This window comes from Neomonachus schauinslandi, chromosome X (genome assembly GCF_002201575.2).
Source record: "Neomonachus schauinslandi chromosome X, ASM220157v2, whole genome shotgun sequence".
Taxonomy (NCBI): Eukaryota; Metazoa; Chordata; class Mammalia; order Carnivora; family Phocidae; genus Neomonachus; species Neomonachus schauinslandi.
In genome coordinates, this window is record NC_058419.1 from 46,637,135 (window position 1) to 46,655,787 (window position 18,653).

At 40.6% G+C, this 18,653-nt stretch overlaps 1 pseudogene; it reads left to right on the plus strand.

Annotated features, from left to right (window-relative positions):
• The first annotated feature begins 135 nt into the window (after positions 1-135).
• On the plus strand, positions 136-16,116 carry LOC110575585 (annotated as a pseudogene).
• Positions 16,117-18,653: the final 2,537 nt, after the last annotated feature.

Below are 18,653 nucleotides of genomic sequence, written 5' to 3' on the forward strand. Positions count from 1 at the left end.
ATGGTAATAGGGAAGTCATTCGCTAACAACCTTGGCCCTTTCATTTTAGTTCCGCCCTGTTGGGGAGGGGAAGTGCTTGGTCCCGCCCCAGCAGCGTGCCTGTTAGTTTGTGAAAGCTGGAGTGTACCAAGCAACATGAGGAGAGAGAGTCGTGGCAGTCTAGGGAATGAGAGACTGCGGAGCGCTCAAATTCAAGGCGTCACCATAGCCGAGGAGATGGGGAGGTAAAGGGAGAACAGACCCCTGTCTGCTCTTGTGTAGCCCCTGGGCTCCATGCGTTTGGTGGTGAGGGAGCGAGCTGGCGGAGGGCGTCGCTACGGGATTCTCAGAAAAGATCATTGACTGCTGGTACTCAACAAGCGGCTAAAGCATGATTTGAACTCAGATTGCTTTGGCTCGGAGACTGAATGTTTAACTGCTGTAGCTGTTGCCTCCCAGTATAACTGAGGGAATATGAGTGACTCAACATATTTTATTACCATTTTTGGAAAAGAACTTAGAGCATCTGACTTGGTGACCCTAGGTTGGTGGCTTATAACAATGAACCACCCAAGAATAGGTCGAGGCACCTATAACCAGGGGCTTGTTGTGCTGTCATCGGTCATTTGTAGAGAATGGATTGTTGGTTCTCTTCAACCAACCTTACTCTACTGGTTATAAAAGAGGAGGTGTGTGCAGGGGATGTTTCGTAAGCTTTTGTATATTTGGGTTTCATTTATAGGCCCCGTGCTAGTGACTCCTGCCTCAGTGCCTCTTGTTCCTCAGAGTCGTTTTCCTTCACTGCAGCAATCTTGGAGTGATACGTATCTTTAGCCTATAGGTTATAACAAAATGAAGACAGAAGATAGGGCGTCTGATGCTGTTGTTGTAGGTGTTATGACTGAACCTCAGTTAACACAACAACATAGGTGCAGTATGCAGAGGTGGGGGGAAAACTAGGAAAGATGCATTTCTACACAAGTGGGACTATATTTAGAATAAGTGTTATTTGGGGGGAATTGTACAGAAGAGAAAGGGTGCGTTGTGGAGAATCAAAGAATTTGGGAAACCGCAGTCAAGATTTGTGGGGCACTGGCAGAAAGTTCTGTGGAAAACAGTTGTTATTTAGTCTGGTTGATGATACTAAGAATCTTGGATAAGGTATAAATGAAGCAAGCAAAGACATTCAAGATTGTGAGGGCACAGAGACTTGGCCATAGAAGGTCAAACTTCCAAGGCTGGGGTAAGTACTACTTCATGTTTGATCTACATTTTAAGTTCCTCAAAGAGCTATGGAATAAGAGCCCTCATTGGTCTCCAGGGACTATCTGCAAAGGCAGCAACCCCTGGATATACATCACTGCATGAAGAAGATTCCAGATGGCACTGCAGCATTATCCATGTTTGGAGAAATTCTCAATGAGCAGCACCTGTAATAGCTAAGGAAACTTGGGGCTCTCAGAGAGCACCTGAATGCTGACACAGATCCTGGTCAGTATCTGGATGTAGGTTCCAATTGGCTTGCTTTCCAGAAAGAAACATTCCTAAATTTTGCACTACTGCATTATCATACCTGTTCTGCAGCAATATTTATACTTTCTGTGAGTATTTGAGGGTTCAGCTCTGAGGCTACAATATCGAGAATTGTGCAGTCCATCAAAGCTGGTCATTCTGGTCTTTTGATTTTAGCATTTTCATTTTTTATTTCTTTTTTTTTTTTAAAGATTTTATTTATTTGAGAGAGAGTGAGTGAGAGAGAGCAGGGGCAGAGGAAGAGGGAGAAGCAGACTCCCCTCTGATTAGGGAGACCGACGTGGGGCTCGATCCCAGGACTCTGGGATCATGACCTGAGACAAAGGCAGACAACCAACTGAGCCACCCAGGTGCCCCTCATTTTTTATTTCTTATCTAAGTACTTCTATTCTCAATTCATGCTCAACGAATACATTTCCTATATTTGTTTCCTAGAATCTGGAAGGTTCCCGATTGTTCACCTGCTCAAGGGCTGTCTTATGAGATACATTGCGTGGTAGCAGGCCAGGGAGTTAGTTGGTCAGCTGAATTGGAGGAAGATTTTCCTTGTTCTTGGCAATGGCATGGTGACCTCTTGCTGCTGAATGAGGACTGCTTCCAAACCAAGCATTGGGGAAAACTGGGTAAGAGGAGGAAGTCTCTGAGTTTTTTCTCGAGACTCCAATCAGGCTTGTCTAAAACTTATGTCTTTTGGGGGGCTTGTTCTGTTTCAGGACCAGAACTCTGGGAGACTGTTGCAGTGACACGTGAAATCCAGGGTTTAGCAAAACGAAGGTGGCTATCACTGTACCACACTTACACTCCAACAGTGTGCTGCTGGGTGAACATGGCTGGACAGAACATGTGGATAATGGTATCAGGTTGGGGTAAACAGGGTGATAATGATTAAAAAGAGCTAGTATTTGTGAAGGGCTGTATAGATTACAAAGCTTTTCTACATAGGTCTTCAGTCTCACAACACTTGGGAGATTGTTTTAGTGTGCTCTCTCTATATATTTTTATTATAGCAAAGTATACATAGCAAAATATAGCATTTTAACCATTTTTAAGTGTACAGTTCAGTGGCTCTAAGTATATTCACATTGTGCAACCATCATCATTATCCATCTTCAGAACTTCTTTATTTTCCCAAACGGGAACTCCGTATTCATTAAACATTAATCCCCCATTATTCCCTCCCACCAACTCCTGGCAACCACCATGTTACTCTCTGTGTCTATGAATTTGACTATTTTAGGTACCTCATATAAGTGGAATCTTAACACTCTATTTTTACTTTTGTGACTGGTTTATTTTGCTTAGCATAGTGCCTTCAAGGTTCATCTATGTTGTAGCGTGTGTTAGAATTTCCTTCCTTTCTAAGGCTGAATAATATTCCATTGTATGTACACATGAAAATTTGGTTAGCCACTCGTCCATTAACGGACACTTGGGTTGCTTCCACCTTTTGGCTATTGTGAATAATGTTGCTATGAACATGGGAGTACAGATATCTGTTTGAGTTCCTGCTTTGAATTCTTTTGCATACATATCTGGAAGTGTAATTGCTCGATCATGTGGTGATTCTATGTATGATTTTTCGAGGAATCGCCATACCGTTTTCTACAGTGGCTGCATCATTTTACATTCCCATGAGCAGTGCACAGGGTTCCCATTTCATCCTTACCAACATTTGTTATTTCCTTTTTTGTTTTTGGAATAATAGCCACCCTAATGGGTGTGAAGTGGTATTCCATTGTGTTTGTTTAAATATTTTATTTATTTATTTGAGAGAGCAAGAGAGCACCAGCAGTGGGGAGGGACACAGGGAGAGGGAGAAGCAGACTCCCCGCTGAACAGGGAGCCCGATATTGGGCTTGATCCCAGGACCCTGATATCATGACCTGAGCTGAAGGCAGATGCCCAACTGAGTCACCGAGGCGCCCCTCCATCGTGGTTTTGATTGGCATTTCACTACTATATTGGGAAACCTACTGTTTTCCTCTCCTGTGTGCCTCCTTTACTTTTACACAGAACACTTTACTTTTGACATTTCTGGGCACCAAATATGTGGAGATTTTTTTCCCACAACAAACAATTCTCTGCAACACCAGCTGGGTGTCCTATAATTTAACTCAATTCTGACACCTGGAGATAGTGTCAGATCCCACAGGTTAAGGGTTCAATCCTACAAGACTCCCCCTACCCCACTTCAGATGCCAATTGTAAGTTTAGGTTGTCACCTGTGCTTCTCACTGATTGGCTATAACCTTGGGTTCAGTTAATTTGCTACAGCAGCTCACAGACCTCAGGAAAACAGTTACTAACATTTACCAGTTTATTAAAGGATATGATAAAAGATACAGGTGAATAGCCAAATGAAGAGATATGTAAGGTGAGCTCTGGGAAGGTCCTGAGTGCAGGAGCTTCTGTCCTTTTGGAGTTGGGATGTGTCACCTGACTGGTACCTGGATGTGTTAACCTACCTGGAAGCTCTGTGAATCTCCTACCTACTTTTGGGATTTTTATGGAGGCTTCATCACTTAGGCAAGATCAGTCATTAACTCCATTTCCAGCCTCACTTCCCTCTCTGGAGGATGAAGGGTGGGGCTGAAAATTCCAACATCTAATTATGGCTTAGTTATTCGGTGACCAGCCCCCATCGAGGAGCCCACCCAGAGTTGCCTCATTAGGGCAAAAGATACTCCTAATGCTGTTATCACTTAGGAAATAACAAGGTATTTAGGAGCCCTGTATCAGGTACAAGGTTAAAGACCAAATATTAGAATAAGAGACACTCCTTATGCTCTTATCACTTAGAAGTTATAAGGGTTTTAGGAGTTCTAAATGGGGAACCAGGTGCAGAGACCCATATATGTATTTTCTGTTATCTCATACCTAGTGATGAGTGAGGTTGAACATGTTTCCATGTGCTGTTGGCCTCTTGTATATCTTTTCTGGAGAAATGTCTATTTAAGTCCTTTTCAATTTTTTAATGGGATTGTTTTTGTTGTAGTAGGAGTCTTTTTTTTTATCCTGGATACTAATCCCTCGTCAGTTATATAATTTGCAAATACTTTTTCCCATTCTATGGGTAGCCTTTTCTCTGTTGACAGTGTCCTTTGATGCACAAAAGATTTTAATTTTGATGGATTCCAACTTACCTATTTTTTATTTGTTCCCTGTACATTTGGTGTTACAGCCAAGAAATCTTTGTCAAATCCAGTGTCATGAAACTTTTCTCCTATGTTTTCTAATAAGAGTTTCATAGGTTTAGCTCTTACATTTAGGTCTTTGATAATTTGAGATAATTTTTTTGAAAAGATTTTATTTATTTGAGAGAGAGAGAGCGTGAGTGCACAAGCAGGGGGAGGGGCAGAGGGAGAAGCCGACTCCCTGCTGAGCAGGGAGCCCGACATGGGGCTCGATCCCCGGGTCCTGGGATCATGACCTGAGCCAAAGGCAGTTCCTAAACTGACTGAGCCACCCAGGCACCCCGAGATAACTTTTGTATATGGTTTAGGCAAGGGTCCAACTTTATCCTTTTGCATGTGGATATCCAGTTGTCCCAGCACCATTTGTTGGAAAGACAGCTTCCCCCGCCCCCCAGTGAATGGTCTTGGCACCCTTATTGAAAATCATTTGAGGGCGCCTGGGTGGCTCAGTTGGCTAAGCGACTGCCTTCAGCTCAGATCATGATCCTGGAGTCCTGGGATCGAGTCCCACATTGGGCTCCCTGCTTAGCAAGGAGTCTGCTTCTCCCTCTGACCCTCCCTCCTCTTGTACTCTCTCTCTCTCTCTCTCAAATAAATAAATAAAATCTTTAAAAAAAAAAAGAAAATCATTTGAACATAACTGTGAGGGTTTATTTCTGGGCTATTTCATTGATCTGCGTGTCTGTCTTCATACCAGTACCATACTGTTTTGATTATTGTAGCTTTTAGTAAGTTTTGAAATAAGGAAATGTGAGACCTCCAACTTTGTTCTTTTTCAAGATTATGGTGACTATTCAGAATCCCTTGGGATTCCATATGAATTTTAGGATGGATTTTTCTATTTCTGCAAAAATGTCATTAGGATTTTAATAGGGATTACTTTGAATTTGTAGATTGCTTTCAGTGGTATTAACATCATAACAATATTGAATCTTCCAACTCATGAACATGGGATGCCATCTTTCTATTTGTGTATTCCTTAATTTCTTTCAGCTACCTTTTGTAGTTTCTGGCATTAAAGGCACCTCCTTTGTTAAGTTTACTCTTCTTTAGAAATGTCCATGTTTAAGTAAAATTAATATGCAGTGTTATATGTGAGTTTCAGGAATACAGTATAAGGATTCAACAATTCTGTGTGTTACTCTGGTCATCAAGATAAGTGTACTCTTATCTCCTTTATTTCACTCCTCCCCCCACCAGTCTTCCCTTGGTAACCACCAGTTTTTCTGTATTTAAGAATCTGTTTTTTTGATTGCCTTTTTTTTGTTCCTCTATTTTTTATCTTAAATTCCACATATGAGTGGAATCATATGGTATTTGTCTTTCTCTGATGGACTTTTTTTCACTTAGCTTTATATTCTCTGGGTCCATCCATGTTGTTGGAAATGGCAAAATCTCATTCTTTTTTATGGCTAAGTAATATTGCGTTGTATGTGTGTACACACACATACCACATCTTCTTCACTCAGCTATGGATGGACATTTGGGTTTCATCCATATCTTGGCTATTGTAAATAATGCTGTAGTAAACATAGGGTGTAGGGTGTGCATATATCTTTTCAAATTAGTGTTTTTCTTTCCTTTGGCTAAATACCCAGTAGTGGAATTACTGGATCATATGGTAATTCTATTTTTAATTTTTTGAGGGACCTTCATACTGTTTTCCAGAGTGGTTTCACTAGTTTCCATTACCACCAGTAATGCATGAGGTTTCCTTTTTTCTCCACGTTCTCGCTAAAACTTGTTATTTTTTGTGTTTTTGATTTTAGCCATTCTGACAGGTATGAGGTGATATCTCATTGTGATTTTGATATACATTTCTCTGATGATAAGGGATGTTGAGCATCTTTTCATGTATCTGTTGGTCATCTGGATGCCTTCTTTGGAAAAATGTCTGTTCGTGTCTTCTGCCCATTTTTAATTGGATTCTTTGTTTTTGTGGTGTTTAATTGTATAAGTTCTTTATATATTTTGGATATTAACTGCTTATTAGATATGTCATTTGCAAATATCTTCTCCCATTCAGTAGGTTGCCTTTTTGTTTTGTTGATGGTTTCCTTCACTGTACAAAAGTTTTTTATTTTGGTGTAGTCCCAATAGTTTAATTTTGCTTTTGATTCCCTTGCTGGAGGAGGCATATCTAGAAAAATGTTGCTAAAACTGATGTCAGAGAAATCATTGCCTATATTTTCCTCTAGGAGTTTTATGGTTTCAGGTCTCACTTTTAGGTTTTTAATCCATTTTGAGGGGTTGTGTGTGTGTGTGTGTGTGTGTGTGTGTGTGTGAGTGGCATTAGAAAGTGGTCCAGTTTCATTCCTTTGCATGTAGCTGTCTAGTTTTCCCAGCACCATTTGTTGAAGAGATTGTCTTTTCCCCATGGTATATTCTTGCCTCCTTTGTCCTAGGTTAATTTGACCATATAAGCATGTGTTTATTTCTGGGTTTTCTATCCTGTTCCATTGATCTATGTGTCTGTTTTTGTGCCAGTATGATACTGTTTTGATTATTACAGCTTTCTAGTATATCTTAAATCTGCGATTGTTATACCTCCAGCTTTGTTCTTTTTTAAGATCTTTTTGGCTATTTGGGGTCTTTTATGTTCCCATGCAAATTTTAGTATCATTTGTTAATAGTTATGTGAAAAATGTTGGTATTTTGATAAGGATTGCATTAAATCTGTAGATTGCTTTGGGTAGTTTGGACATTTTAACAATATTGTTTCTCCCAAACCATGAGCATGGAATGTCTTTCCGTTTCTTTGTGTAGTCTTCAATTTCTTTCATCGGTGTTTTATAGTTTTCAGAGTACAGGTCGTCTACTTCCTTGGTTAAGTTTATTCGTAGGTATTTTATTTTTATTGGTACAGTTATAAATTGGGTTGTTTTCTTAATTTTTCTTTCTGCTACTTTATTATTAGTGTATAGAAACAACAGATTTCTGTATATTTTTGTATGCTGCAAATTTATTGAATTCAATTATTACATCGAATAGTTTTTTTTGGTGGAATCTTTAGGGTTTTTTATGTAAAGTACCATGCAGTCTGCAAATAGTGATAGTTTTACTTCTTCCTTACCAATTTGGATGCCTTTTATCCTTTTCTTTTGTCTGATTGCTCTGTCTAGGACTTCAGTACTATGTTGAGTAAAAATGATGAGAGTGGACATCCTTTTCCTGTTTCTGATCTTAGTGGAAAAGCTTTTAGCTTTTTATGATTGATTATGATGCTATCTGTGGGATTGTCACATAATGTCTTTATCATGTTGAGGTGTGTTCCCTCCAGACCCTCTTTTATAAGAGGTTTTTTTTTTTTTAAAGATTTTATTTATTTATTTGACAGAGAGAGACACAGCAAGAGAGGGAACACAGGAAGGGGGAGTGGGAGAGGGAGAAGCAGGCTCCCTGCGGACCAGGGAGCCCGATGTGGGACTCGATCCCAGGACCCTGGGATCATGACCCGAGCCGAAGGCAGTTCCTTAACCGACTGAGCCACCCAGGCGCCCTAAGAGTTTTTATTCTGAATGGATATTCAGTTTTGTCAAATGCTTTTTTTGCATCTACTGAGATGATCATATGATTTTTATCCTTTATTTTGTTAATATGGAGTATCACGTTGATTGGTTTGCAGGTATTGAACCATCCTTACATCCCTAGAATAAATCCCATTTGATCATGGTGAATGAACCTTTTATGTATTGTTGAATTTTGTTTGCTAATAATTTGTTAAGGATTTTTGCATCTTTGTCCATCAGAGATTACTAATCTGTAAATTTTTTTGTAGTGCTTTTGTCTGGTTTTGGTATTAGGGTAGTGCTGACCTTGTAGAATGAATTTGAAAATACTCCTTCCTCTTCTATTTTTTGGAATAGTTTGAAAAGGATAGTTATTTTTTTAAAAGATTTTTATTTATTTGCGAGAGAGAGGGGGAGAGCACAAGCAGGAGGAGGGGCAGTGGGAGAGGGACAAGCAGACTCCCTGCTGAGCAGGGAGCCCAACACGGGGCTTGATCCCAGGACCCCAGGATCATGACCCAAGCCAAAGGCAGATGCTTAGCTGACTGAGCCACTCAGGTGCCCCTGAAAAGGATAGTTATTAAACTCTCCTGTAAATGTTTGGTAGAATTCACCTGTGAAGCCTCTGGTCCTGGACTTTTGTTTGCTGGGATTTTTTTGATTACTGATGCAATATTGTTATTAGTAATTGGTTTGTTCACATTTTCTGTTTCTTCCTGATTCAGTTTTGGAAGAGTATGTTTCTAGGAACTTATCTGTTTCTTGTGGGTTGTCCAGTTTTTGGCATATAATTTTTTGTAGTAGTCTCTTAGCATTTATATTTCTCTGGTGTTGGTTGTAACTTCTCTTTCATTTCTGATTTTGAGTTTTCTTTTTTTTTTTTGATGAGTGGCTAAAGGTTTATCAATTTTGTTTATCTTTTCAAAAAACCAGCACTGAGTTTCATTATATTTTCGATTGTTTTTTGGGCTCTATTTCATTTACAGTTGATCCTTGAACAGTGTGGGGGCTAGGGGTCCCAACCCCTGCCAAGTCGAAACTCTGCATACAACTTTTGACTCCTGCATAACTTAACTACAGATAGCCTACTGTTGACTGGAAGCCTTACTGAGAATACAAACAATTGATTGACACATATTTTGTATTTATGTATTCTATTCTTACATTTAGGTAAGCTAAAGAAGAGAAAATGTTATTAAGAAAATTATAAGGAAGAGAAAATACATTTACAGTACTGTACTTTATAAAACAAAATCTGGGGGCTCCTGGGTGGCTCAGTCAGTTAAGCGTCTGCCTTCAGCTCAGGTCATGATCTCAGGTCCTGGGATCGAGCCCCACATTGAGCTTCTGCTCGGTGAAGAGCCTGCTTCCTCCTCTCGCTCTGTCTGCCACTCCCCCAGTTTGTTCTCTCTCTCTTCTCTCTCTCTCTCTGTCAAATAAATAAATAAATAATCTTGAAAAAGAATAAACACAATCTGTATGTAGGTGGCCCTGCACAGTTCAAACCTATGTTGTTGAAGGATCGACTCTATTTTTCTCTGATCTTTATTTTTTCCTTCTTTCTACTAACTTTGGGCTTTTTTTGGTTCTGTTAGGTGTAAGGTTAGACTGTTGGAGATTTTTCATATTGAGGTAGTCCTGTATTACTGTAAACTTCCCTCTTAAAACTGCTTGGGCTGTGTACGAAAGATTTTGAACTGTTGTGTTTCCATTTTCATTTGTCTCCATGTATGTTTGATTTCCTCTTTGATTTTGTAGTTGACCCATTGGTTGTTTAGTAGCATGTTTAGCCTCCACGTGTTTGTGTTTTTCCCTTTTTTTTTTTTGGTAATTGTTTTCTAGTTTCATACCATTGTGGTCTGAAAAGATACTTGATAAATATGATTTCAGTCTTCATCAATTTATTGAGACTTGTTTTGTTGCCTAACGTGATTTATGCTGGGGAATGTTCATGTGCACTTGAATGTGTATTTTGCTATTTTTGGATGGAATGTATATATCTGTTAAGTCCAGCTGGTCTAGTGTGTTGTTCAAAGCCATGGTTTCCTTATTGATTTTCTCTCTGGGTGATTCATTGATGTATGTGGGCTGTTCCCTACTCTTACTGAATTACTGTTAATGCTTCCCTTTAGGTCTGTTAATACTTGCTTTATATGTTTAGGTGCCCCTCTGTTAGGTACATATATATTTATAATTGTTATATCCTGTTGTTGAATTGATCCCTTTATCATGTAATGCTCTTTTTTGTCTCTTGTTATGGTCTTTGAAGTCTGTTTTGTCTTATATCGGTATTGCTACCCTAGCCTTTTTTTTTTCTTGCTTTATGTGGAATATCTTTTTTTTTAAAGATTTTATTTATTTATTTGACAGAGAGAGACACAGTGAGAGAGGAAAGACAAGCAGGGAGAATGGGAGAGGGAGAAGCAGGCTTCCCGCAGAGCAGGGAGCCCGATGTGGGGCTCGATCCCAGGACCCTGAGATCATGACCTGAGCCGAAGGCAGTTGCCCAACCAACTGAGCCACCCAGGCGCCCCTGGAATATCTTTTTCTATTCCTTCACTTTCAGTTTGTATGTATCTAGGTTTGAAGTGAGTCTCTTGTAGGCAGCATATAGATGGGTTTTGGGTTTTTTTATCCATTAATTCACCCTGTGTCTTTTGATTGGAGCATTTAGACCATTAACATTCAAAGTAATTATTGACAGGTGTGTACTTATTACCATTTTTGTTAATTGTTTTCTGGTTGTGTTTATAGTTCTCTTTTCCTTTCATCTTCTCTTGTTCTGTTCACTCGTGATTTGATGACTTTCTCTAGTGTTATGCTTGGATTCCTTCCTCTTTACTTTTTCTGTATCTATTATAGGTTTTTTGTTTATGGTTATAATGAGATTCATATGTAACATCCTATGTATATAGCAATCTGTCTTAAGTTGATGGCCACTCAAGTTCAAACACATTCTAAAGACACTACATTTTTACTTCCCCCACTCCACATTGTATGTATTTGGTGTCATATTTTACATTTTTTTATTTTGTGCATCCCTTAGCTAACTTTTGTAGATACAATTGTTTTTACTGCTTTTGTCTTTTAACCTTCATATGAGTTTTATAAGTGTTTGATTTACTACCTTTACTTGGTTTGCTTTTACCAGTGAATTTTTTTCCTTTTATAATTTTCTTCTAGTTATGGCTTTCTCTCTTCCACCTCAAAAATTCCCTTTGACACTTCTTATAAGGCAGTTTTAGTGGTGACGTACTTTTATCTTTTGTTTCTGGGAAACTCTCTCTCCTTCAGTTCTGAATGATAACCTTGTGGGTTGAGTATTCTTGGTGGCAGGTATTTTCCTTTCAGTGCTTTGAATATAACATGCCACTCCTTTCTGGCCTACAGATTTTCCACTAATAAATCAGCTTATAGTGTTATGGGATTTTCTTTGTACATAACTATTTGCTTTTCTCTTGTTTTTAAAAGATTCTCTTTATTTATTTATTTGAGAGAGAGAGAGGAAAGGGAAAGAGAGAAGGTGAGGGAGAATCCCGAGCAGACTCTACGCTGAGCACAGAGCCGACATGGGGCTCAATCTCACAACCCCGAGATCATGACCTGAGCTGACTGAAATCAAGAGGTGGATACCCAACCGACTGAGCCACCCAGGTGCCCCTAAGGAGTCTCCTTTTATTTTTAACTTTTTGACATTTTAATTATGTGTCTTGATGTGGACCTCCTTGGGTTCATCTTGTTTGGGGCTCTCTGAGCTTGCTGGACCTGGATGTCTTTTTCCTTCCCCAGGTTAGGGAAATTTTAGCTATTACTTTTTCAGATAAGTTTTCTGCCCCCTTCTCTCTGGGTCTTCTCCTTCTGGGACCTCTCTAATGTGAATGTTAGTATGCTTCATACTGTCTCCGAGGTCCCTTAACCTATCCTCATTTTTAAAAAATCTTTTTCCTTTTTGCTCTTCAGCTTGGGTGCTTTCCACTACCCTGTCTTCCAGATTGCTTGATTGTTTTTCTATATTTTTTAATCTGCTCTTGATTCTCTGTAGCATATTTTTTCTTTTTTTTTTTTAAAGATTTTATTTATTTATTTGACAGAGAGAGATAGCGAGAGCAGGAACACAAGCAGGGTGAGTGGGAGAGGGAGAAGCAGGCCCCCTGCTGAGCAGGGAGCCTGATGAGGGGCTCGATCCCAGGACCCTAGGATCATGACCTGAGCTGAAGGCAGATGCTTAACGACTGAGCCACCCAGGCGCCCCTCTCTAGCGTATTTTTCACTTCAGTTATTTTATCCTTCAGCTCCAATTGGTTCTTTTTCATATTTTCTGTCTCTTTGTTGCTGTTTTCACTTAGTTCATCCACTCTTCTCTCAAGTCTGGTGAATATCTTTATGACCATTACTCTGAAGTCCTTATCAGATAGATTGCTGATCTCCATTTCATTTTGTTCTTTTTCTGAACTTTTGTGTTATTCTTTTGTTTAGAACATACTCTTCTGTCTCCTCATTTTGTCTGAGTCTCTGTGCTTGTTTCTTTGAATTAGGTAGGTCAGCTATGTTTTCTGGTCCTGAAAGTAGTGGCCTTATGAAGAAGGCATTTTGTGGTGCCCAATAGTGCAGGCTCCCTGGTCAACAGAACCAGCCACTGTGGGAGTGTCCCCTCTGTGGGTTCATATGTCCTCCTGTTGTGTCTGGTACACTCGGGGGCGTGGCTGGCCCTCAGCCCTGTTGTCAGCAATGACTGGTGTGACTGCTGCGAGCATGCTGGTGGTGCTGGTAGGTGGAATTAGTTCCCATTGTAGCTGGCTGAGAGGCTGGGCTATAGATGCTGGTGGCTCTTGGGTGCAACCGTCTCTTGGTACAGCTGGCTGAGTGGGCTGGCCAGAGTGGCTGTGGGTATGCTGCTGGATGGGGCAGGAATCCTACCCTCCTCCCAGGGCAGAAGTCACTTTGTAGGGGTGCCTGTCCCAGGCTGGGCTACCTGCCAGGCGTGGTGACGCAGTAGTTGCTTTGGAGGGGCTCCTGCCGGGGCGGGCTGGCAGGCGAAGACTGAGGCAGGGCAAGCAGTGCTAGCAAGGTAGATGGAGAGCATCAGAACTGGTGTCCACCAGCGCTGGGCCAGCTAGACTGAAGGAGGGCAGGAAAAATGGTGCTGCCCACCAGCACTCCCGTCCCTGGGGAAAGTTCCAGGAGATCCCTGTGTCTCCAGCACATACCTAAAATTAGTAAATCTCCTTCATGTATAACACAGGTGTTTTTCAAACTGCTGTTTCCGTGCTGAGTCTCAGACCGAGTGTAGAGGGTGCAGAGCGAAGTCTGTTTCCTAAGCCCCATGGCTCTCCTGGAGTCAAGCCCTGCTGATTTCCAAATCTTCCAGTTTTGAGTCCTGCTGATTTTCACAGACAAACATAATGGAGGCTCTTCCTTTTGGTGTAGTTCCCCAGGGCTGGGGGGTGCCCAGTCTGGGTCTTGATCCCCTCACTCCTCAAAGGAGAGGACCTCCATGCCTGTGATATACCTTCTGCTTGTGGGTCACCATGGCAGGCATTTGATTACTGGCTATGTCTCTGCCCCTTCTACTCTTCTCAATATGGCCTTTTTTTTTTTTTGGTAATGTCATTGGCTTTGGGAGGATCTGTTCTTCCAGTGTTTAGGTAATTTTCAGAGTGCATTGCACTACATGAAGTCATTGCCTTGGTGTGTCTTGGAGGAGGTGAGCCCAGGATCCTCCTACTCTGTCATCTTCCCTGTCTCCTCTAGTTTTTTTTTTTTTTTAAATGTCAGTGTGGGTCGGGGATGGAAGGCCTAGACAGAGCTTCCTAGTCTGCTAACTTGCAGATGTCCCCTAAAACAGAGTATCTATTTTATAAACAGGGATATCAAAGCTCAGATAGTGACTTGTACAAGGTTACACAGTTAATAAGGATAAAGGCTGGGATTTGACTGTATTTCTTTCTCCAGGTTTTGTGATTTTTTTAAAAATAAACTTTATATTTTATTTTATTTTATTTATTTTTTTTTTAAAGATTTTATTTATTTATTTGAGACAGAGAGAATGAGAAACAGAGAGCACGAGAGGGAGGAGGGTCAGAGGGAGAAGCAGACTCCCTGCTGAGCAGGGAGCCCGATGCGGGACTTGATCCTGGGACTCCAGGATCATGACCTGAGCCGAAGGCAGTCGCTCAACCAACTGAGCCACCCAGGCGCCCTAAACTTTATATTTTAGAATAATTTTAGATTTACTGGAAAAGTGCAAAGATAGTACAGAGAGCTCCCATATCCACCCACCCTCTGCCCTACACAGTTGTCCCTTTTATCAACATGTTAGATTAGTATGCTCTATTTGTTACAATTAATGAACCAATACTGATATATTATTCTTAACTGAAGTCTATACTTTATTCAGATTTTCTTACTTTTAACTTATATATTTTTTTCTATTCTAGGACCCAGTCTAGGATACCACATTACATTGTTGTCATGTCTCCTTTGGCTCCTGTTGACTGTGGCAGTTTCACAGAATTTCTTTGTTTTGATGACCTTGACAGTATTGAGGAGTACCACTCAGGTATTTTGTAGACTGTGCCTCAGTTGGAATTTGTCTGATGGCTTTTCTCATGATTAGACTGGGTTATGGGTGTTTGGGAGGAAGACCATTTTTATCATGTCATGTCAAGGCCTTGATCAGCTGGCCAAGGTAATGTTTGCCAGGTTTCTGCTCTGTAAACCTACTTTTTCCACTTTATATACCACAGTTAAGAAGGGTTGGGAAAAATTAAGTTCTACTTCCTGGAGGGTGAGAAGCTACATAAATTATTTAGCATTCTTCTGTAGGAAGAATTATTTGTTTCTCAGATTGTTTCAGCTTTGGGGTGCCTGGGTGGCTCAGTCGGTTAAGCGTCTGCCTTCAGCTCAGGTCGTGATCCCAGGGTCCTGGGATTGAGCCCCGCATCAGGGAGCCTGCTTCTCCCTCTCCTCCCCACTCATGCTCTCTCTCTCTGTCTCTGTTACTATCTCTGTCTCTCTCTGTCAAATAAAATAAATAAAACCTTAAAAAAAAAGACTGACAAACTTAAAAAAAAAAAAAGACTGTTTCAGCTTTGTCCACTGGAAGCTCCATGTTGGTGCCCATGTCCCTTTGGCATGCCCCCACTGTTGTGTTTTTTGTGCACTTTCCTTACTTTCTTACACTACAGGATGCCTATTTTGTATATTCCCTGCCTTAGCCGTTGGAGAATCAGTCATCCAAAGAGCTGTGGTTCCTTTTAGTAAATCAAGATGTCTTCCAGAATATGAAAGGTCTAATAGATTGTAGTAGCCAATAGAAACTCATTTGGAAGGGTATGTATGTGTAGAAGGTGGTTAACAAGACCAAAGAAGAAGAGAAAGCCGGAAGGGTCATAATCCAATTTTCTGCTGAATGATAGTTTACGATTGGAGGTAATTTAACAGCATAAACTAAGAGTCAGAAACCTTAGGTTTAAATGCAACTCTGACATTATTATAGTTGTGTGTCTGTGAACCTCAATTTCCTCATCTGTAATATGGGTATAATTACTTCATGAGGTTGTTGGGATGATGATTAACTAATAGAGAGCACATGCTCTGCTGTGCCTGGCACGCAGTAAGTATTCATATGTTAGCTATCATTACTAGTCTCATTTCTGTACTCATCTGAACTAGCTACTATAATGTCACGAACAGCTATGAACCCTCACCATTTTTGTTTGATGCCTCCGTTACTCAGCTTCCCTTGTATTTCTTTCCCTAGGAATCTTTTTGATGTGACCTGGTGTGTGTTTTCCTTTGAGATCGTCACCAAGATGCTGCAGGTGGTGTCACTGCCTCGTACTGGAGAAGCACGTGGGGGTCTGTATGCAGATGACAGTTCTAGGGACCTTTGGCTTTAAGTAGCTATCTCTTCCTCAGACCCATATTCAGGTTCAGTCTACTCTTGAGTCTTTATCAATCTTTTTCTTCAAGACCATAAAAAATCGGTGCTGGGTATTAAGGAGGGCATGTACTGCATGGAGCACTGGGTGTTATACGAAAACAATGAATCGTGGCTCACTACATCAAAAAAAATAAAATAATTTGCAAGAAGCAAAAATAAAAAAATCATGTTGTTCAAATATGAAAAGTGAACTGAACACCAAATCTCTTTTTTTATAGATTTTATTTATTTATTTGAGAGAGAGAGAGTGTGTGCGCACATGAGCGGGGGGAGGGGCAGAGGGAGAGGGAGAAGCACACTCCTCGCTGAGCAGAGAGCCCGACATGGGGCTTGATCCCAGGATGCCGGGACTGTGACCTGAGCTGAAGGCAGACGCTTAACCTACTGAGCCACCCAGGCACCCCCCCAAATCTCTTTTTGTTAATAGAATTAAAATGTTTTATTATCTTCCTAGCAAATTTAGTGTCCCCTTAACTGTTAGGGGAGCTCTTTAAAGTGATTCCTTTAAGAAGAAATTATCTTCCTTTTGTTCATGTGATTCTTATCCTAAAGAGTCTTCCTATTTCACTATGGGCGATGTCTAAATTCTTCCTCCTGAGTGTCAGCACCCCCTATAAGATTGCCATATTTTTTATACCTGTGAACCTTCTCCCATGATTTTCATGCATGATATGTTCTTTTCTCATCATTTTCTTCACTAGACTATGATTCAAATAACTTCAAACTCCACCTGGAGTAATACAAGGAGTGCTAATACCTCCCTATCTACTGCCTTTTGAACACTGCGGTTTATCCCCTAGAATGTACTGGCCCTTGATATGTGTATGGTATAAATACTCAAAGTGTTGAACATTTGATTATGTTCCTACATATCTTCTAAATATTTGTATTAATGCTGTCATCTTCCTAAAGAACGTGTATGTAAATACCCCAGTCAAGATAGTACTAAGTATCTGCTTATTGATAAGCAGGAGGAAGATAAACACTCTCTAATAGCTCTGGACTATAGTCCTCTACAAATTTGAGTAAGGGGACTTCTTAAATCTGAGGTAGTCGGTTTCACTGTGCTTTCTTTAGTCCCTTGGCTGTGATTATAGGAAATTAACTCCCGACTCAGTCCAAAGCTGGGTATTCCCTCAAGGAAATTGCTATTTCTGATTCTTAGAACATGGAACCTTTTTTATGGTTGGCTACTTGGGGTCCATAATATCAAGCAGTGTCTAATCTTTCTGTAGAGATTGACTCTTTTACATTGCCATTCCCAGTTCATGCTGTGCTACCTTCCATGGCTGTGATTGGAATCCTCATAACTGCTCTGAGAAAAAAAATCCAGAGATAGATGGAGTAGCAGATTGGTGCCAAATATACTTTGAGAATAACAGGTGAGTGCCGGGGAGGTATATCTTTTGACAACTCGGAGTGACTTTCTACAATAAAGTCAGAAAATATCCTTTTCTCCAAAAACAAAATAAGACCAACTCTATCGCTTGCCTTCATCATCTCACTATACAAAGTACTGCTCTTATATTGATGATTTTACTCAGAATTTGAGTGATAACAATGTAGGAAGTTATTTGCATGAAATTGCGGGTGGGGAGGGGATGAGGTAGGAAGTCAAGGTCTGGAACCAATACAGAAAGATAATAAAGTGGTAGAAATAAAAGTATGGGACTTTGGGAATTTAAAACTGTTTAAAGATGTGTATTGCTTGCATTAAAATAAAAGGAAAATGATGTGAGAAATGTTAAGTAGAAGTGAAAACTTGTGAAAGATGAGTCATCCTCATTTCCTACAGAATAAAGTGCGGAAGAATTTCTTTTTCTTCTTTTCAGAATACGCAACTGGAAAAGAATTGGGAAAATCTAGGTAGTCATTTTTTCTTTTGCTTTGCTATGGCTGTGTCCCATTTGATAGTACTGCTGTTGTTCCTCATTTCATTTCTTTATGCCTCTTATAGCTGAAACTGTTTCACATCACTGATAGGGTAATTCTGAAGAAGGCTGGTTCATTTCCTGTTAAATGTTGTATCAGAACTGGGGGCATTTTGCATGTCCACCAAATAATAGGATCTTTCCTGGGGAAGAATCTCCATCTTCATGGGAGCAGGGAAATAGAGGCGAAGAAGCACTGTCATTATCCTTAGCAAATTATCAATGACCAGTGGAAATATAAGGCTACCAGGGTTTCTGTGAGGAAACCTGGCAGTTAGCCAAGCTAGAGTGGCAAACGTGGGTTCGATATGTAGAAACTCACTTTGCGGGGCGCCTGGGGAATTGGGGTGGTTAGACCTAAAAATTACAGGGTTTTTTGTGATGTGATAAAAGTATTTTGAGGCACCTGGGTGGCTCAGTCAGTTAAGCGTCTGCCTTTGGCTCAGGTCAGGATCCCGGGGTCCTGGGATTGAGCCCTGCGTTGGGCTCCTTGCTCAGCAGGGAGCCTGCTTCTCCCTCTGCCTGCTGCTCCCCCTGCTTGTGCTCTCTCTCTCTTGCTGTC